The sequence below is a fragment of the Macrobrachium nipponense genome, chromosome 15, assembly GCF_015104395.2.
Source record: "Macrobrachium nipponense isolate FS-2020 chromosome 15, ASM1510439v2, whole genome shotgun sequence".
Lineage (NCBI taxonomy): Eukaryota > Metazoa > Arthropoda > Malacostraca > Decapoda > Palaemonidae > Macrobrachium > Macrobrachium nipponense.
In genome coordinates this window covers 85,328,969-85,347,773 of record NC_087208.1, presented here as the reverse complement: position 1 = coordinate 85,347,773, position 18,805 = coordinate 85,328,969, and positions in this window count along the sequence as shown.

Here is an 18,805-nt window from a genome sequence, read left to right as displayed (position 1 = left end):
GTATCTTTTAGGTCGTCGGTGATAATGTGACCCAAATACGGAAATTCGTGCACAAATTCCAGCCGATGGTTTCCGAGGAAAATTTGTGGTTCTGCAAAATGCTTAAGCGATCTCGGGAAGAGCGACATGCATTGGGTCTTGGTTTTGGAGTAGATTATATCAAATTCCTCTGCATATTGGCGGCAAGTGTCGATGAGCCGTTGGCGACCTTGCACTGATGGTGAAATCAAGAACCATATCGTCGGCGTATCAGAAGTTGTTTATAGTTGTTTCATTGACAGTGCATCTGATTGGGAGTGAGTTCAGTTTGACATTCAAGGCATCTGTGTACATATTAACAGGTATGGAGAGAGAATGCCCCCTTTCCGAACCCCGTTTAGGGAGCCGAAGGTGTAAGATAATACGTTACCCCATTTGACACAGAATTGCTGTGTGGAGAACCAGCAATGTAAAATGCCAATTAGATATAGGGTGTGCCCCTTTTATGAAGTTTCAGGAAGAGCTTCAGGTAGTTTTTTCTGTCAAATGCTTTTCTCACATCCACAAAACAAAGGAAAACAGGAAAGGCTGATGAAGGTAGTAGTTCAGCAATTCTTTCAGTATGTAGATGCAGGTGTCGGTTGAGTGGTTTGCTTTAAACCCGGACTGGTTGTCAGTGGTGTATAGAAAGGGGAGAAGTCTCACTAGTAGAACCGACTCGAGTATCTTTGATGCGATCGTTGTGATTGCAATCGGCCAGTAGTTGCCAGGGTCAGCTGCATCCTTTAGCTTGTTTTTGATTAATTAAGTAGTATCAAGTGAACTAAGAGTAGGGAGTCTGGAAGGAAGAAACCGGTGAATTATGCACGCATTGAAAAGGATGGCAGAATTTAAATAAAAAGCCTCTGCGGGAAGACCATCACAGCCGGGCGATTTATTGTTAGGTAGGCTGTTTATGGCATCGCTGATGTTACCTGGCATAATACGGGCTGCAAAATTAAATTGAATGTTGTCAGCAGTAAGTAAGTTATCTACATCCCTTCTGGAATCTTGATCATTTATGCAATTCAGGATATTGTTGAAGTGATCGCCCCACATACTTGCGATAGCTTCGTCTCCGACTGCTTCCCCTACTCTCTGTGATAGCTTTTTAGTTTTGGGATTTAAGGACTGGATATCTTTCCAAAGACGAGGATAATCACCAGATTCTATGTTTCTAGACATTGCATTGGCTCTTAGTTGTTTTTTTATTGAACCCGCAGTGCTTAAGAGCAAGTTTGAACTACACTCTCACCTGTCTCATTAGTAGTGCAGTGTGCCCTTTCCCTCGGGCTACCATTTTTGCCTCCAAAGTAAAACAAAAACCTTTCTTGTGAGTATGTATACAGATCTTTAACCAAGTCATTCCATCCAGGTATATTACGAGAATTACCTTGACGAAATCTATAGGCAGTCCTGCCCAAAGCAAGCATAGCGGAGATTATGTTCGAATAGAATTCATTCAGATCCCTTCTGTGGTGGTCATTTCTACAATTTGTGTTGGTGCAAGGTAAGGCGTCTGCTGGTTGAACTATTGACCACAACATGGTTTCCGTGGTCGTCCTAAAGTATCTGGTTTTCTGTTGGTTTTTAAAATCCCAGTTCACCCGCTGGAGGGAGGTCAGTTAGGGGGTTCATGGTAGGGAGGGATAGGGTACTGAATGACACCTGTAATGGGATGTGATCGTGGCCCGTTGCAGATCATAGCGAATATTGCGGGTCATAATAGAATCATGAAGTTGTGGAGATGTGATGACAGTGGTCCAGTCAGGAGGTTGTAATAGCGTCCGCTCTATTATGTACATGTGAATAGGAGGAGGGAGGGAGGAACATTACATCGCTAATCTGGAGGGCATGATTTTGACAGAAGCGAGTAAGTTCATTATAAAATTGTTTCGAAGGGTGGGAATTAAAGTCCCCGATTATACAAATATGATCAGCAGGAGAATCATGAATAATACTGTGTAACTCCCCTAGGATCATGCAGTAATGATCAAAATTATTGTTATTTTCCCAAGGCATATAAACATTAATAATTAGGATTTTAGAGTTCCCTACTGTCACTTGAGGCCCCAGCAATCTATCACTCCTGTAGGTCATTACCTTTATCATATTGTCTAACGATTTGTGCCACAGAAAAGAAAGGACCCCTTTCGGGCGACCGGCTATGATTTGATCTGAAACTTTGTATTGATGAAGTCGAGAAGGTTCTGAAGTCTTCATGAATTGAATCGCAGATGGCAAGGTCATGTGGCCAGAGGAGCGTTTCTTGTAATGCAATGATGCCTTTGAAGTTTTTGCAGAACATGTTTAGGAGAGGAATGTTTAGCTTGAAATCAAAAATATTCCAAGAGATTATGTTTAATGTATCCATGGCTACTCACGAAGATGGGAGATGAATGCGCTGATTATTTGGGTGGATGGGGGGTTAGCCAGGGGGAGCGGGCAGTCATTCGCCGTTGGGGGTTGGCTGGCACTAGGGTGGAAATGACCCGGTTGGAGTGTCAGTAAGTTCCCCTGGGGGTGGGTGGTCCCAAATTAGGTTATATCTTGAAACTAATATATTAGGACCGAAATTCTCGCCTTTAAGAACTTCGAGGTGTTGAAATAGGCAGGTAATCATGTAAGCCACTTTATGTTTACTTCTGCATGGGAGTTCATGAGAAATGAGTGGGTCAGAGCCTGTGAGAAACTTGACCCTCTCCACTATGGCGTCTAGCGTCACAAATGAGCGCAGATTGTGAATTACTACGTTGACATCGCTTCTCAGGTGTCAGGCGAGGTGAAACACGAATGTTGGGCTCCGGTCCAGCGACCAAACGAGAGTTCTTATCTTTTTTCTGCTTGTTTGTAGCCGCCAGACCCATCATGATCACTCTCACCTGCATCTACGAGATATGGTGGGGAGGATTAACAGATTAAACTTTATAGAAGAAGTAAAAGAAAAACTCAGAATGACCTTACATGAAGAGGCCGATAAGTATCACGCCTTGTATAGGGATTTGTAAGGAAGATTACAGGAGGTCAGTGCCATTCCAGAAGCAATGCCTGGTAGTTTTCTGTTGCATTGACGTTATGGTGTGAAGCATTAACAATTTACATTTGCAATAAGGAAGGTAAACAGGAAGTCATTAAAAATGAAGCTTGTGAATATCAGAAAAATTATTAGAAAGAAAAGTTCGGTAGTCTTTTTTATGCAGTATAAGCCTTCTTAAGATTATATTAGTCCTCTTCCAATTCTGGCGTTGGTGTATTAATTGCAAATGAAAGCTTCTTGAATAAACCTGGTCATAAATGACACAGTTTTTTTTATGCTTCAAATTATGATCAGATAACAACAAACTTGTAAGCGAGTTAACCTTTGGAATATTTTACAAGTTGTTATAGCCTATATATTTTAAGATCATATATTTATAGTGCATTTTTTCACTACGAAATCGGTGATGTAATGAGAGATAATGGCTGTTGTTCATCGAGGTGTCCAGGATGCGGAAGGCTGCGGAAGTGGAGTCGATTTGGGGTCGGAGGTTGAAATGATGGTTTTTTATTCCCGTAGAGCTACGTTACTTCACAGGGTGCAGAAAAGTGGAGTCAATTTGGGGTCGGGGGTTGAAATGATGGGTTTCCCGTAGAGTTTCGTGATGTCACGGGGGCATAAGAGTGGAGTTGGTTTGGGGTCGGTGGTTGAAATGATGGTTTCCTGTACAATCTTGTGACATCATGGGGCTAAGAGTGGAGTCGGTTTGGGGTTTTTTTTCGGGGGGTCGGGGGTGGAATGATGGTTTTATTCCCGTCAGTTACGTGACGTCATTGGGGCATAAGAGGGAGGTCTTTGTGGGGTCGGGGGGGGGGGGGGTTAGAAATTATGGTTTTATTTTATTCCCGTGAGATTTATGTGACGTCACAGTGGGGAGTAGAAAAGTGGAGTCAATTTGGGGTTGGGGTGGGGGGGGTGAAATGATGGTTTTATTCCCGTAGAGTTACGTGACTTCACGGTGGGTAGAAATGTTGAGTCAATTTGGGGTCGAGGGGTTGAAGTGATGGTTTTATTCCTGTAGAGTTACGTGACGTCACAGTTGGCCACGCCCCCCACCCCTTTTGGACCTCATGAGCTCATCAATAATGTGGAGTCGGTTTGGGGTCAAGGGTGGCAACACCCCCTTTTGCACGTCATCTACGTATATGAGCTTATAAGACAAGTGGAGTCGATTTGGGGTCAGGGGTGGCCACGCCCCCCAGAATATTGGAGTCTATTTGGGGTCAGGGGTGGCCACGCGCCCAGAAATATTGGAGTCTATTTGGGGGTTTGGGTGGTTGCCCCGCCCCTTTTTAGGCCTCAGGAGGGGAGGGAGGGGGGGGGTGATTAAAAAAAAGTGGAGTCTATATGGGGTCTTTTCCTCTACTATTAAGTATTCTCTCTCTCTCTCTCTCTCTCTCTCTCTCTCTCTCTCTCTAAAATTAATTATCATTGAATTATGAGGCAAGATACGTAAAAGACTGAAGAAAAAAAAATTCGTCCAGTGGTGCAGTACTCTGTAAATGTCAAAATGAGAGGGGACGAGTGAACGAAGAAATCAAATGTTAACATCTTAAAAAGACAGGAAAAAGGAAAGAATGAGGGAAGGATTCCAGATATAGCTTACAATGGCTGAAAATCCGGTACATTCACAAAGGATTGAGAATGATCTCTGCCGAAATTCTGCTTATGTGTGGTTGGAATGGCATTGGAATACAATTCAGGGCCTCTTGTGATTTGCATATTTCGATTCTGATGTTTTCATTTTAATTCTTTGTTTTGCCTCTTGCTGTATTTTTACGATGTAGAATTACATTTCAAGAGGAAAAATAAAGGTCAAAAGATTGAGGGACAAAGATGACGACTTTGAAAATATTCCAGATCGACTTCAAGGGTTCTGCACCTAATGAGTTGGTGATAAAAGAGACATGATGAAAGAATTCCGCTCTTACGTAAACATTATCGAAAAATCTGTTTTAATATCAGAGTCCGATATCATTTTAAAAGTCGCTTATTTTTGTTTTATGAAAGTTTTATTCTAAGATTAAAAACCGAACACATATTTTTTGGGAAGGAAATATTTCGCTTATGTCCTAATTAAGGATTTATTTCGCTTCGGAGTTGATCAAGTATCAACAAGGTGCACGAAAATTTCGGAAACTTTTGACGGAAAGGAATTCTTACGTTTATAGGTTACCTACTAGATTTTTTAATTGAAAAATAAGATAGTTTGTAAAAACTTATGGTATTTATTAACAACTTTTCATGAATATCCTCATCGATTTTATTCTCAGTTCTCGAAATATTGTCAGACTATGGTATCCGGGCAGTGTGGAAAACAGGATAGTTCTATCTCGGCTTTTGATCAACAGTTCTTATAAATAAAGCTTATTAATGGTCATTAATCAGCAGTAAGGACAAGGGGCAGCTCATAGTCCTTGCACGAAGTGCCGTACGGAACTTACATAACCCACGCGTATAATCAGTGCGCCATGCCATCTTTCATGAAGCTCACCTGAGCCGTGAATAAAGAAGTTGACGTCTAATGATGGTTCATCAGATAAACTATGGTTCCCACTAAAGCACCCATCAGTAGTTCACAGAGTATGGGAACATAAGCTAATAAAAGCCTTGACGAATAACAATGAAATAAGTTATCTCTGACTGTAGCCAGGGAGGGAGTCCCTGAACAATTATGGCTCAGTATTCTTAAAGCATTGTACTAACAGGATTAACAATTCTCTCAATGAACTTATCCTTCATCTCCCTGTACTGGTCAATTACTACAAGAGCCATCACCACCATGTCTGTAATGAACATCCAGCCAGTCGATAGAAGACCTCTTTTAGGCATTTGAGGGTCCGTCCAATTCCTTGTTTCGCTGCCGACTTGCGTTCACACTTGTGTAACGACTGCCACAGTTTTACGTAGTGGCTGTTCAGTCTCTGTTTAGAGATGACCTCTAAATACTGAAGTGGATCTAGCTGTTAATAGTACTGTACAAGGATACTTGACTGCCATCTATACACTGGTTCTTCACTGATACAAGTAAATCACGTCGTCTGAAATGTTTAGTCACTTTTAGGCAAAGTTCTGAACTTAAAGAATACCTCTTTATCACGTTATGATGTTCCGTGGTGAAGTAGGAGCATACTATAGAAAATAATCAAAGCTTGAAGGTTTAAATATACTTTTACAAGGAATTTTGCGCCATACTATCTTTTCTCCACTATGAAGTAGATATTCACAATCTGAGAGGTGAGTACATATTCTTTTATCGTATTGATTTCAGAATAAATGCTTTTGATGGGTCTCTTGATGGGAAAATTTACATTTTTCTACTATTGTGGTAGGGTCTGTTTCGAAAGCGGGAAGAACAAACACCCCCCCCCCCCCCCCCCCACCACCACCACCCCAAAAAAATCCTCTGGAAATAAGTGTAGTAAAATTTAGAAATATATCGACGTTAGACTCAAGGTGTAAGCGTGAAAACAAAAACATTTAGCTTACAGTTAACTTGAACGAGTTTTGGGTTTTGTCGCTCATTCTTTGGATGGATAAACTTCTGCAGTTGTGAGAAGGAGGGGTTTACGTTCAGAAAAAAAAATATATAGTTTTAATCTACAGTGATAAAGAAAGGCTTTCAGAGAGTTGTCTTAAACTCTTGGCACTAACTTCTGAAAGACTATCGACTTTTATGTAGACATTCAAATGTGATAAGACTTCCAGTATTTTCTCCCCTCTCGAGACTGAAAAAGATTAAGTTGAAGGAATGATGTAATTATTTTATTTATTTATTTTTTTCGAAGTGTTTTAAGTTCGACCTGTAAATTTATTCATAAATTTACAAACAAATACATTCAAGCAAATGCGCTCATCCATACATGTACATAAACTCTAACGAATAAATCTAATGATGTAACAACTATAAAAACTTCGAGCTGTCATATATAGATATTTGTTTTTTTTTGTCTGTGCCTACGGTATAAACAGAGGCGTTCTTTTGACTTTGGAATTCAGCAATGGCGCTGGTCACATTGTTCATGGTTCTGCGTCTTCACATATTTGGCTAGAAAGATAAGTTTTTATTTTTTTTAAGCTTTTTGAATTACTATATATTGCAATTGCCGATGAACCAGCCCTTCACCGTAGATATATCCACTACTTCAATTTTATTTTTCAACATTGGGTTCTTTAAAAGTTAGAATTTAGGAATCTCTGATTGTGGGTAGAATTCAAGGATCCTCTGAAGCTTAGCTTCAAGATATAGCAGCAGGCATTTAACTCATGAATAACAGTAGTATTGTGGAGGATAAGGAAATGCAAATTGGCCTTGAAAGGCATCTGCATACCTCAGTTTGTGTCGGTTTGTCTTTCCGATTCTGTAACTCAGAACAGAGCAGTAAATACAACTGGTCAGTTAGGTAATCCATGATAAAGCCAGAGGTATTTGCATATCGGTATAACTGGGAACACACACTCTCTCTCTCTCTCTCTCTCTCTCTCTCTCTCTCTCTCTCTGACGTAACCATATCCATTTGCATGGAATTTAAAATTACATATGCTCTCTCTCTCTCTCTCTCTCTCTCTCCATCTGGGGAGTAACCTTTCAATGGATATTAAGATTAAAATAAAATCAATCTCTCTTTTCTGAAAGTTGCTATTTTATACTAAATTAAAGTATCTGTGAGGTATGTCGTACACTTGATATCCAGAGACAATGAATCATCCTCGTTCACGGTTTACATTATATTTATGTACTTTATAAATTCATTATTTGGATTTTGCCAGCGAAATTACAAAATGTCACTACTTCTGATGATACCAGGATCCATAATAATCAAGTTATAAAAATTTGTAAAAATGCAAAACCTAATTTTCCAACAGATTAGTATTGCCATCGACAGTAGTCTAATGTTTGACTTCAGAAGTTAAAATAGCTCCAAGCAGATTTTTATTCACGAAAATGAACTCTGAATTCATTTTCACTTATTATACCCTTTTAATATGTATATGGAGTTTTCACTTTTTTTTCTCCTTCTTCAAGAGACATGACAATTAACTTAGAAATACGCTGTGTATAGAGGACAAATATTCCTGTTTATCTTTAGTTCGTAGTATTTGGACATAAATTTGCTACAACTACCATTATTGCTACTTGTACTTTCACTAATATGTCTACTGATATTATCATTGTTATTATGGATACAGTGATTACTTAATAATGACGGCCAGAAGGAAAGCAAATCAACGATACCTAAACCTTTAATGAAAGTGAATTCTAACTTCAAGTAAAAAGGAAAAAAAAAGCACTCAGTTCATAGCGTAGATTCCACGATACAAGGAAATTAATATCAAAATGTGAATAGCCGAAGTTGTAAAGTGGGTACCTTGTGAGGTATATTCGTTAGTGTGTAAGACTGACTGTATGGACGAGCCTACATTCCTGTGCGTGCTTGTTTGCGAATTTGTGAATGACGTTAGAGACCGAACCTAGACCAAATAAAGTAAAATAATAAAAAAGAAAGTAACTAAGCATTTGTTTTCGGTATGATCTTTTTAATTCTGGCAGGTTGATAATAAGTACTACATAAAGCCTTCTTATTTGTCGGTGACGACAGGAAAGCTGCAGCTTTTCAGAAGTTAGAGCCGAGAGTTTTAGGCAACTTTTTGAAAGCCTTTCTATACACATTACGATTTTTTTATCTTTTTCACATGAACATAAACTCCTTCTCACGCAATGTTCCAAAATATTTAAAGATTCACCAAGAAGCAGAGTTTATACCGTCTAAAAAATGAGCGACAAAACCCAAAACTTTTCGTTTACGGTCATTGTGAAAAATTTCGTTTTTTGTTTTTACGCTTATATCGAAAATCTTGCATGGATATATTTTTGAAATTTTACCTATACTACAAGCGTTTTGAAAGAAACATTCTATTGATATATTTCCACTGAAATTTTTTTTTTAAAGATTTATCTTTCTTGGATGCAGTATTACCTTTCTTCCTTATTCACGAGCCGGATTTAAGGGGACCCTAGCGCCTCTTGAAGCGACCCCCCTCAATCGAGTTAGAAAAATGAAAAATTTTCACATTTTTCCGATAGTTGCCAATGCTAACACTCAAGAAACTCATCATAAAACATTTACTCTAAAATTTACTCTTACAGTCAATTTTTGTTTTCTTTGACTTTTTCCTTAACTGCTTCCAGAATGTATGTTTATCTCTTCTCTCGTAACTCAGCCCTTTCTGTTATTTGTTTTCATTTCCTCTATTTTCTTATATCACTCAAAAATGGCCTTGATTATTGGAACCAATAAACTTCATTCAAAGCAACTGAGTCAAGGCAATTAATTTTATAATTCTTGAATAATTACACAACATTAAAGTAATTTACTTTTTATTTAGCCATTGTATTATGAGGAAAAATACCTTTCATGAAATGTACTTCACAGTGAAGAGGAATCTCGATGCCGCAAACTTCTTTGTGAATTCTATATAATGAATCAAGCTTTTATTTATTTAAATATACCTTCCCCAAGGTACTTCCTAACCACGTAAGAAATATTGCTTAAGGTTAGAATATTGAAATAAGTGGCTTGCGTGATTTTTCATATTCTGTTATAAAAGAAGCAGGTGGCCAAACATATCAGAAAATTTTAATTTATACTAAATATCATTAGAAAACCAGTATCTGTTGGCAGGAAGGTATCCATGGTTAATAACAAACTATTAGTAGATCAGTCTTTGTTTTTACGAAGCGATTTTTCAAGAGAGCCATAGAAACTGTGGGTTTTTTGTTTTGTTTTTAGGTTGTAAAACAGATATTTAGCAAACAAGTTATTGGACAGACCCGTGTTGACCATAAGAGGTCCTCCAGCCACTCAAATTTTCAAGAATACTCCTGGGATATAACAGCCACCACCCCCCCCCACCCCCCTCATAGTCAAATTATGTTAAGATCGTTGGTAGCTCATAGCTCATGACATCATTGCTAACTGGTGGCATTGAACTAGTTTCTCTCAGATCTGGCCGATTTTCAAAGACGCTTGGGAGCTGGCAACGAGTGTTCTAGGGAGCGCATACGGCTATCTGCCGAGTCATCAGTAACCATTGCCTTCATTACCCAAGGCTCATGTAAACGAAGAGCAGACTTATGCATCAGTTATACGTGATGTAACTTCACTCCATGGGACATTGTGCGCAAGTGCTATGGCCTATTCATTTCCCCAGCTGCTGATTGACGCCCATAAAAAACCTTGTATGAAATAGAACTGTCGATCAAAATTAGATCGAAGTTTTATAAAATCAAGAAAAGAAGTATCCCAATTTCCACATTGTTCCGTGTCACAGTCCTTGACAATATTTACAGAACTGAAAATAATTACAGAAGAGACTATTCATGGGAGTTGCCAGTTAATACCCATATGGTTTTCATAAACTATCTTTGTTTTCCATTACAAAATCTAGATGACCTCAGAACATAATAATGACTTTTTTCCGTGATAAGTTACCGATATTCCGTGCACAATACTAATACTTAATCAACTTCGAAGTGAAATAGATTCTTAACAAGGACATATGATAAATTTTTCACATCTAAGAAAAATTATATATATTCTTCCGTTAATCTTAGATTACAAAGATGATAAAACAAAAATACTGTACGTTTTGAAATGATATCGCACGCTGATGTTAAAATGCATTTTTCAATAATGTTTATCTAAGAGCGAAATTATCTTTCATCATTCTCTTCTATCACCGACTCATTAAGTGTGGAACCCTTGGAGCCGACAGAAGAATGTCTCTGGAATAATATTTCAAAGTCGTCAGGCCGATATTCATCGGGAAAAGCTTAGAGCCTCCCTCATTCTTTTGAGCTTCGTTTTTCCTCTTAAGTTAAATTCTGCAAAATAAATAACAATATAATCTTAAGCTGCAAAAAGAAGAGTAAAAAGACGAGGTAATAGAGAAACAAAAAAGTAGTATCGAAATAGAAACATCACGAGAATTACGAATATGATAAACATCACCTTTCATCGGGTTATTTTCGTCGGTGCAGGAAAATAATTACTAGTAAGATTAAAACGGATCTCCTCCAGTTCAGTATCATTCTCTCTCTCTCTCTCTCTCTCTCTCTCTCTCTCTCTCTCTCTCTCTCTCTCATTCAAAGCAAAGTATTTACGCTTCTGGCAAGCAATATAAGCTGACTAGTGAGTGGTAGACGTGCAGAGCAGGAGCAGCTGATTGTTACTGATTCTTCGCCTTATTTTCTCTTCTGTTTACTTTGGCACAATCTCTCAGACTCTAACATCATTTGTGACACAAGCTTCGGATATTCGGTTTCATCACACTTTGCGATACCGCTCGCCCATGTTTCGCCATATTCCATAATCTTTTCCCCATGAAAAACCTGAGGTTTTTGTAATTGCCACAGCTAACTCATAACTTCTCGATTTCCTCAGACTTTTTTGGACACTTACTACAATGGTCTTGCATCGAGAATGGTAGAAAACGAAGGAACTATTTTCTTTGTTCGAACCCACGCACATTGATAGTGAAGGACTATTTAACACTCAGCCACGAACGCGAATAGTGCAGTTATGCCAAGAATTTATTGCATTATTGTTGCACTGGTATTGTCTGACTAATCATGATATGGACGTTGATTAATCAAATATGTAGTGCTCATAATGGACATTTTGATATGATACATATAAAAAAACTTATTTCTTAACCCTCTGCTCCTGTCAGAAACAACAAAAACAATAAAACCAAGTTTTTTAATATACTTTGGAATTTTACTGTAACGAGAATGCTCCAAAAATAGACACGTCTTTATAACATAGTCTTACGGGTACATTCTAATCTGGTATCTAGGTTCCAGGAAACAGAGAAAAAGAGAAAAAGTGGTGATTGCTTAAGTAATTTAAAATCACAGTATCCTCGTCATTATGATGGAGAGCCATCACTGTGCGTGGTGTCATTTCAGGATGGATATCATTCAGGTAGAGAGGATCAGAATATCCTTCATCGTGGAGGACTTGGTTCATGAAGTATGATTTGGCGGTGGTTTGGGTGTGGATTAATATTAAAAATGAAATAACAAGCATTACTTTGATCAGTTGCACTAATTGTTTTGGATCACCTGAAGAAAAGCGACCCCAACGCTTTTCTTCAGGTGGAAAATATTGGGGTCACTTTTTCTTAAGTGAGGAATTAACAGGGGTTACAGTAAGGCCATGGCGAACGGCGCTTCACGCCTTATCCACTATCTAAAGATTCTTGGCAAAGTCGGTATGTTCTGGCAAGAGGTAATGTTGCCCTGCGCGCGCTAGCCACAGGGGTTACAGTAGGTTTGATTATTTTTGTACTGAAATTGCAATACAATACGCTTTTAATTAACTATTGATTGTTTATCTAAATTTGTGTTTTTAACAAATGTTTAATAAAGTAGTTTTTAATGAATATATATCTATTACATTTTGTTTTCCTACCTTTTTTCTAAATATTTATAAGCTAAAGGTGGGATCACCATGAAGATTGGAGACACCAAACAAGCCAGGGGTCGTTTATCTTCAGGTGGAAAATAATTGGTTGGGGTTGCTTTTCTTCAGGAGGAACAAAGATTGGGTTGGCTTTTCTCAAGGAGGAAAATATTGGGGGGTTGCTTTTCTTCAGGTAGGAAAATAGTTGGGGTTTTGATTTTCTTCAAGCGGGAAGGTATTAGGGGTTCGCTAATCTTCAGGTGATCCATTGTTTTCCAATAAGAATATTGAAATGTCCAAAAGATAAATTTGTGGGAAAATAAAAGGTTTTTCAGCTTCTGACTTTATATAACAAAAAGATATTTGAAAATTAACTAGTAATTCAAGTCAAAAGTTTAGGCAGGAAAACTTCCACAACATGAGCTGATTCATATATCTAAATATTCTAAACTAAAGGCTTTTCAGTACTCTGTTGAACTCTCGACTCACACTGCCCCAATACACCTTTATCTTGCACTCCTAGATGTCAAGTGTTTTCCTTTCCAATAACCCTTCCTATCATCTATCTGGCACTTTCTGGGTCTTACACTCTTCCATATTTTCATGCGACCAAATCATCCAAAAACACTCATCCTTCCCAGAACCTACAGTAATATGTTTTCTACTTCTGTTATCTCAACGTTTCTCGCCTTTCCATTATTTTCATATGACAAATGCTGCACAGACAGCATGGTTCATTATCTTTCTTTTCGGGTGTTCTGTTCACTTCCATCAAGTTTTAACCTTTTTTGTGTTTAGTTACTTTTTAGCCATCTACTGGGTGGTTTCCTTTAAGAAATTTGTTTTTTTATCATTTTATATAGTGACGTTCCTTTTTATCAGACAAAAACTTATATGCGTCATTTTGCAGCCTTGAAGATGAAATGGATTATTGCGAAACGCCGTCGGCCACAATAAATGGAATTAATTGTTCGTGTGCCTTTCCATCTGCCCTTGGTCCTCCATATATGTATGGATATTTACACATACATATACACACACAATACACACACACACACACACACACACACACACACACACACACATATATATATATATATATATATATATATATATATATAATATATATATATATATATATATATATATATATATATATTTCATATTTACATATACTATATATATATATATATATATATATATATATATATATATATATATATATATATATATATATATATATATAGATTATAGATATAGTATATATTGCGTCTGTATGTCCCGAAGAGATTAGATAGAGAGAGAGAGAGGAGAGAGAGAGAGAGAGAGAGAGAGAGAGAGAGAGAGAGGGCAAACGCATGGTAGAAAATAATACCTTTCTTGATCTGGTTGGGCATATTCCCTTAGGCTGACGTAAAGAAACCTTCAACAGCTTTGTGTAAAGATGATAAGGGGCCGTCTGTTCTTTCTCCTCGATTTTAAACATTTTATTTATAACCTATGCTTACTTTTTTCAGCTTTAGCCGAACTTTTTTCATAAAGACGAAGATAAACTTTGTAGAGATTTTGAGGCTGAAAAGTCTTCTGTTGGCGATCCTTCTCCTTACAACTTTCTTCTTGAACCATCCCGCCATTTTTAAGAGATACTAAAAAGACCTTGATATCTCAGACACTTAGGATGGAGAGGATGCGAATAGCTTTTTTCATTTTTTGCAGCATATTTTTAAATAAAGTCGGACTTTTCTTTCCAATTCAACAAGATTCAGCGCTTCAATTTTTGGTAGAGGAATTTTTTACCATTTACCACCACATGAACGATAATTATGCAATTGGGCACCTATTCAGTAACATTGTTTTTCGTGCTAACTAGAGCAATTACCCGTCAAATTTCATAGCATAGTTTTTTTTATCTATGATAATCTTCAATGTGGTTATATTCCAAGCTACAACTAAATTAACGAATTTTTTTTATACAAAAACCTTTTGCCTGATTAGAATTCTGAGCTTATTGCTGGATATTATTCAATGGTTTTTTCTCTTCTTTTAAGTTACAAGTAACAAATTTTACGGATGGGGTTCTGAATGAGTAAACGACTAACTTCTTATCTGATTGCAAGGGTACCATTCTGACCATAGTTGCTTCTAGTCTACTGGCGACATAATACTAATCTAGAAAACAAGATATTCCATTATGCAGACACTGCAGCTTTTCTTACAACTGTCCGCCCCCTTCAGATGCAAAATGAAGGTGCTGCTGTTCTTAAATAGATGTGGAAGGCATTTGCAAGTAGGGTAGTTCTGTCGGGATGGCAGTGACTTCCAGAGATCCTATTTTCGTAACAAGGAACCTTTCATCTTCTTTTGAATCAGGTAAAAGATGACATCAAAATTGGACCTCGCGAAGAATATGGGTGATGGTTTGTGGGTCTTCTTCACATGGACACTCTGCTCTTCGCCTAATTCCACACTTAACAAGGTTGTCACTAGTCTTGGTTTAAGGTGACCCTCATTCTATGCTCGGTAGATTTTTGTCCATGTGGAGAAGACCCACACCACCCTCACCCATAATCTTCTCGAGGGGCCATCTATGCGCCCACTGCACGTACGAAGACCTTAAACTAGCTAATAGCAACAACTCTCATCTTTGGATCCCTGGATGGCGCTATAAGATATGATGATGAAGGGTTGGGGACACACTAAGAGTAGGTACATTCATTAACACTAGATGGCGGTAGGTAGGGATTAAACCACAGACTCAAATGTCGCAAGTACCTACTATTGGCAGCTAAAAGTGAAGAAAGAGACGGTGTTATCAGCCTCATCTTTAAAGACTTGATGAAAACTGCAAGGCGCTGCACCTTCCAAAGGGGAAAAAGCTATCCATTTATTATGAATTCATGTGTCATGCTCTTAATCGACAACAGGCATATTCCTTATTTATGACTTGAAAGTGGGTAGAACAATCACTTCATATTTTCATCGGAAGAATGCCAGAGGTTCAGCTTTTGCCTGAGAGGAAGTGCTGGCTGGAACGTCAGGGTACCTGACTGAGACTTTCAGCTCTGTTTGGAGAGTGATCACGAAGGCTGCAGGTGTTTTGAAATTTTCGGTTCGCGACTTCAGTTACGCTTTCCATTGCTAAGTTCATATGTTTTAAAGTTTGTGTTACTGCTGCTAGTATGAGGATTAAATTGATCTAATAAATCTTGACAGAATTTCAGAAATACTCTTAAAACTGTTAAGATTTACGAGGACTGGAATCCTCGTCGCCATTCTATGTCCTCGTCTTTGAATAACGGGATTGTTATTCACAATCTTCACACCAGTTTGTTTTATAATAATGATTATTCCGAGAAAAACTTTTTGTTTATTTTTCAAGTATTTTAACATAATGCACACTTCTTTATAATCACACGCATTTCTTTAACTTTCAAGGCCTCCTGCCCTCTTTGCGTGTTGATTTAAATACCTGGTATTTTCATGTCTCCGGTATTTATCAGTACGTATTGTCCTTTGAGAGCCATGAATAGAAATATATGTTAAAAATCCACACTAATATATCAATAAACTGTATTATTGGTAAAAGTTAAAACAAAAGGATTTACAGCAGCTACCTGACCTTTTTTTATATATTATTTCCAAGTAATCAAAAGTATTTGTTTTTTTTTTTTTTAACTTTTACAAATAATACAATTATTGCTATGAATGTGGAGTTTGATAAACAACAAATATCGTCAATACAGAGGATTGAATTAGTTCGTGTGTTTTGACGCATTTGTCAGCTCCCCAGCGGCAAGAGATAAGTGGCTCACCTGTGTGATCCTTTCCCCAAGTGTTCTCTTGTAGCATCGGTAACGAAAGCTTTATCCTGCTTGCTGTTCAACTTTGCGCCATGGCCCTTTCTGCCTGCGCTGCAGTTTTAAGCTGTTTTTCTTATAAGTAAAATGAACGAGTTCTACTCCCATATGTTGTTATACTTTTTTGAACGATCTATGTGTAAGTTATTTTTTTACGATAGATCCTAATTTCAATTTCAAATATATCTAGAGATAAGGAAAGCAAATTCGATTTTTTTTATGGCATACGAATAAGACTTTCTCATACTCTGTACCGGTTGAGTGAAGGCAGCAGCATAAAAATCAGTACGTATACGCTTACATACATACTAACGCGAGCGCACACATACACAAACATATATACATCCATAAATACATGCTTACATACTATATATATATATATATACTATATATTATATATATATATATATATATATATATATATATATATATATATGTATATATATATATATATATATATATATATATATATATATATATATATATATATATATATATATATATATATATATATATATAAAAGTCAACGGTATATTAGTATTTCAATAACTGTAATGGAAAATTAACCTCCAGGAATTCTGAATATTTGGTACAGATAGATAAACTGGCGTTCCCTGTATCGTTTTCGCATTATCTGATTTCACAGAAAGAGGAGAAGTCAAGCATTTTAATCTCCCATATAACGTTTTAAGTTGATTGTTAAGTTTGATGGTGGATGACAATTATTGTCATTATCATTGGAATTTTGTCAATTCTATATATAAAAATGTATACTTGTCACTTTGGTTACCCATAACAAATGAATAAAGAAGTAAATGACTAAATATTTCAACATTCAAAACAATCTGTTCAGATAAGTCGATCATTCACTAGAAAACTTTGATCGAAATCGACAACCTTCCTCTGCTGTTCGTTGCTGTCGCATCAAAGCGGACGCAAACTTCCTCTGTTGTACAGACGGCCAACGAGAATTGGCGTAGTTTCTTATTCATTGTTCGTTATGGAAATATTGCCATATGCAGGTGTCCAGATTATTTACTTAACAATAAATAACATTTCCTTTCAAGGTGCTACACTTGAAATAAATTAACATTAGAATTGAGTAGACTTATTCAACGTATTAAAGATAATTATTTTGCAAGTAAGGGAAATGTATACCGATGGGTCTGCGATTTCTAATTTTATTCTTAAGCTTCGTGACAAGCGTACCGAAGATTTTGAAGTTGGCTTTGCTGCCGCTTGAGTGCTTGACTCAACGTATCGTACTGCACTGGGGTGTTGCATTTCGTCTCCTACAGCTGATAAATACTACTACATCAAGGCGTTAGCATTCTTTGAAAACGATGTTTAATCAAACTAAGTTTTGTCCATTGATCAATAAAATAATTGCATGGCACATTTAAGTGGGCATATATTGGACTTCTGATTTTTCCCCACAGGTTAGCCTTCATCTAGGTCTATTTTCAGCAGTATACTCTCTCGGACACTTAATATTAATGAATATTTAAATCAACAATAATATATATATATATATATATATATATATATATATATATATATATATATATATATATATATATATATATATATATATATATATATATATAGTATATATATATATATATATATATATATATATATATATATATATATATATATATATATATATATATATATATATATATATATATATATATATATATATAATATATATATATATATATATATATATATATATATATCTAAGTCTCTTCGCTTTTGCGAAAGACTTTTTTTGTTTCTCCCTTACGACTGTCATTCGTAAGTATTTCTGGTTCCTCCCAGAATGAGCGAAGGATCTAGGTCGGTACATTTAGACATGTGTTTTTTTATTTATTTTGTTTATACACATTAATTCCGTACTGTCGGGCTGCAATTTTTTGTCAAAACACCGCACTAACGCTTCAGGCAACATTGCAGTGATACTCGTAAGGTAAATCAAAACGGATAAAATCTTTCACGGCGATTTGGCACCTGTTAACCCACCGGAGTTACTTAAACTAACTTGTATCATTCATTTAGCCGGTCGGCAATTAGCGACCGCCCGCTCGAAACAACATTAAGCTGAGTCATGGAGGCTTGGTTAAGGATATTTCTCAATGCCAATACTACATCTAAAGCCTCTTCACCCCCATACACGCACGTAATCTGATTTTGAACTCGTCCCATGTAAGCGCCTCTTGGAAAGAAACACCCCTTAGATAAGCACTTGCGTCTCCTTTAGCAAAGTTTATGAAGCTTTTGGCCTCCTGTAATTGTACTGCTGGGTCTGTGATGCTTTTTGCATTTAAATGAGCGTCTACAGATGAGATCCATGCCTCAACATTTTGAGGCAGGAACCATTGACCCGACCTTGAAAAGGGACAATTGCTGACCTCGCGCTCACG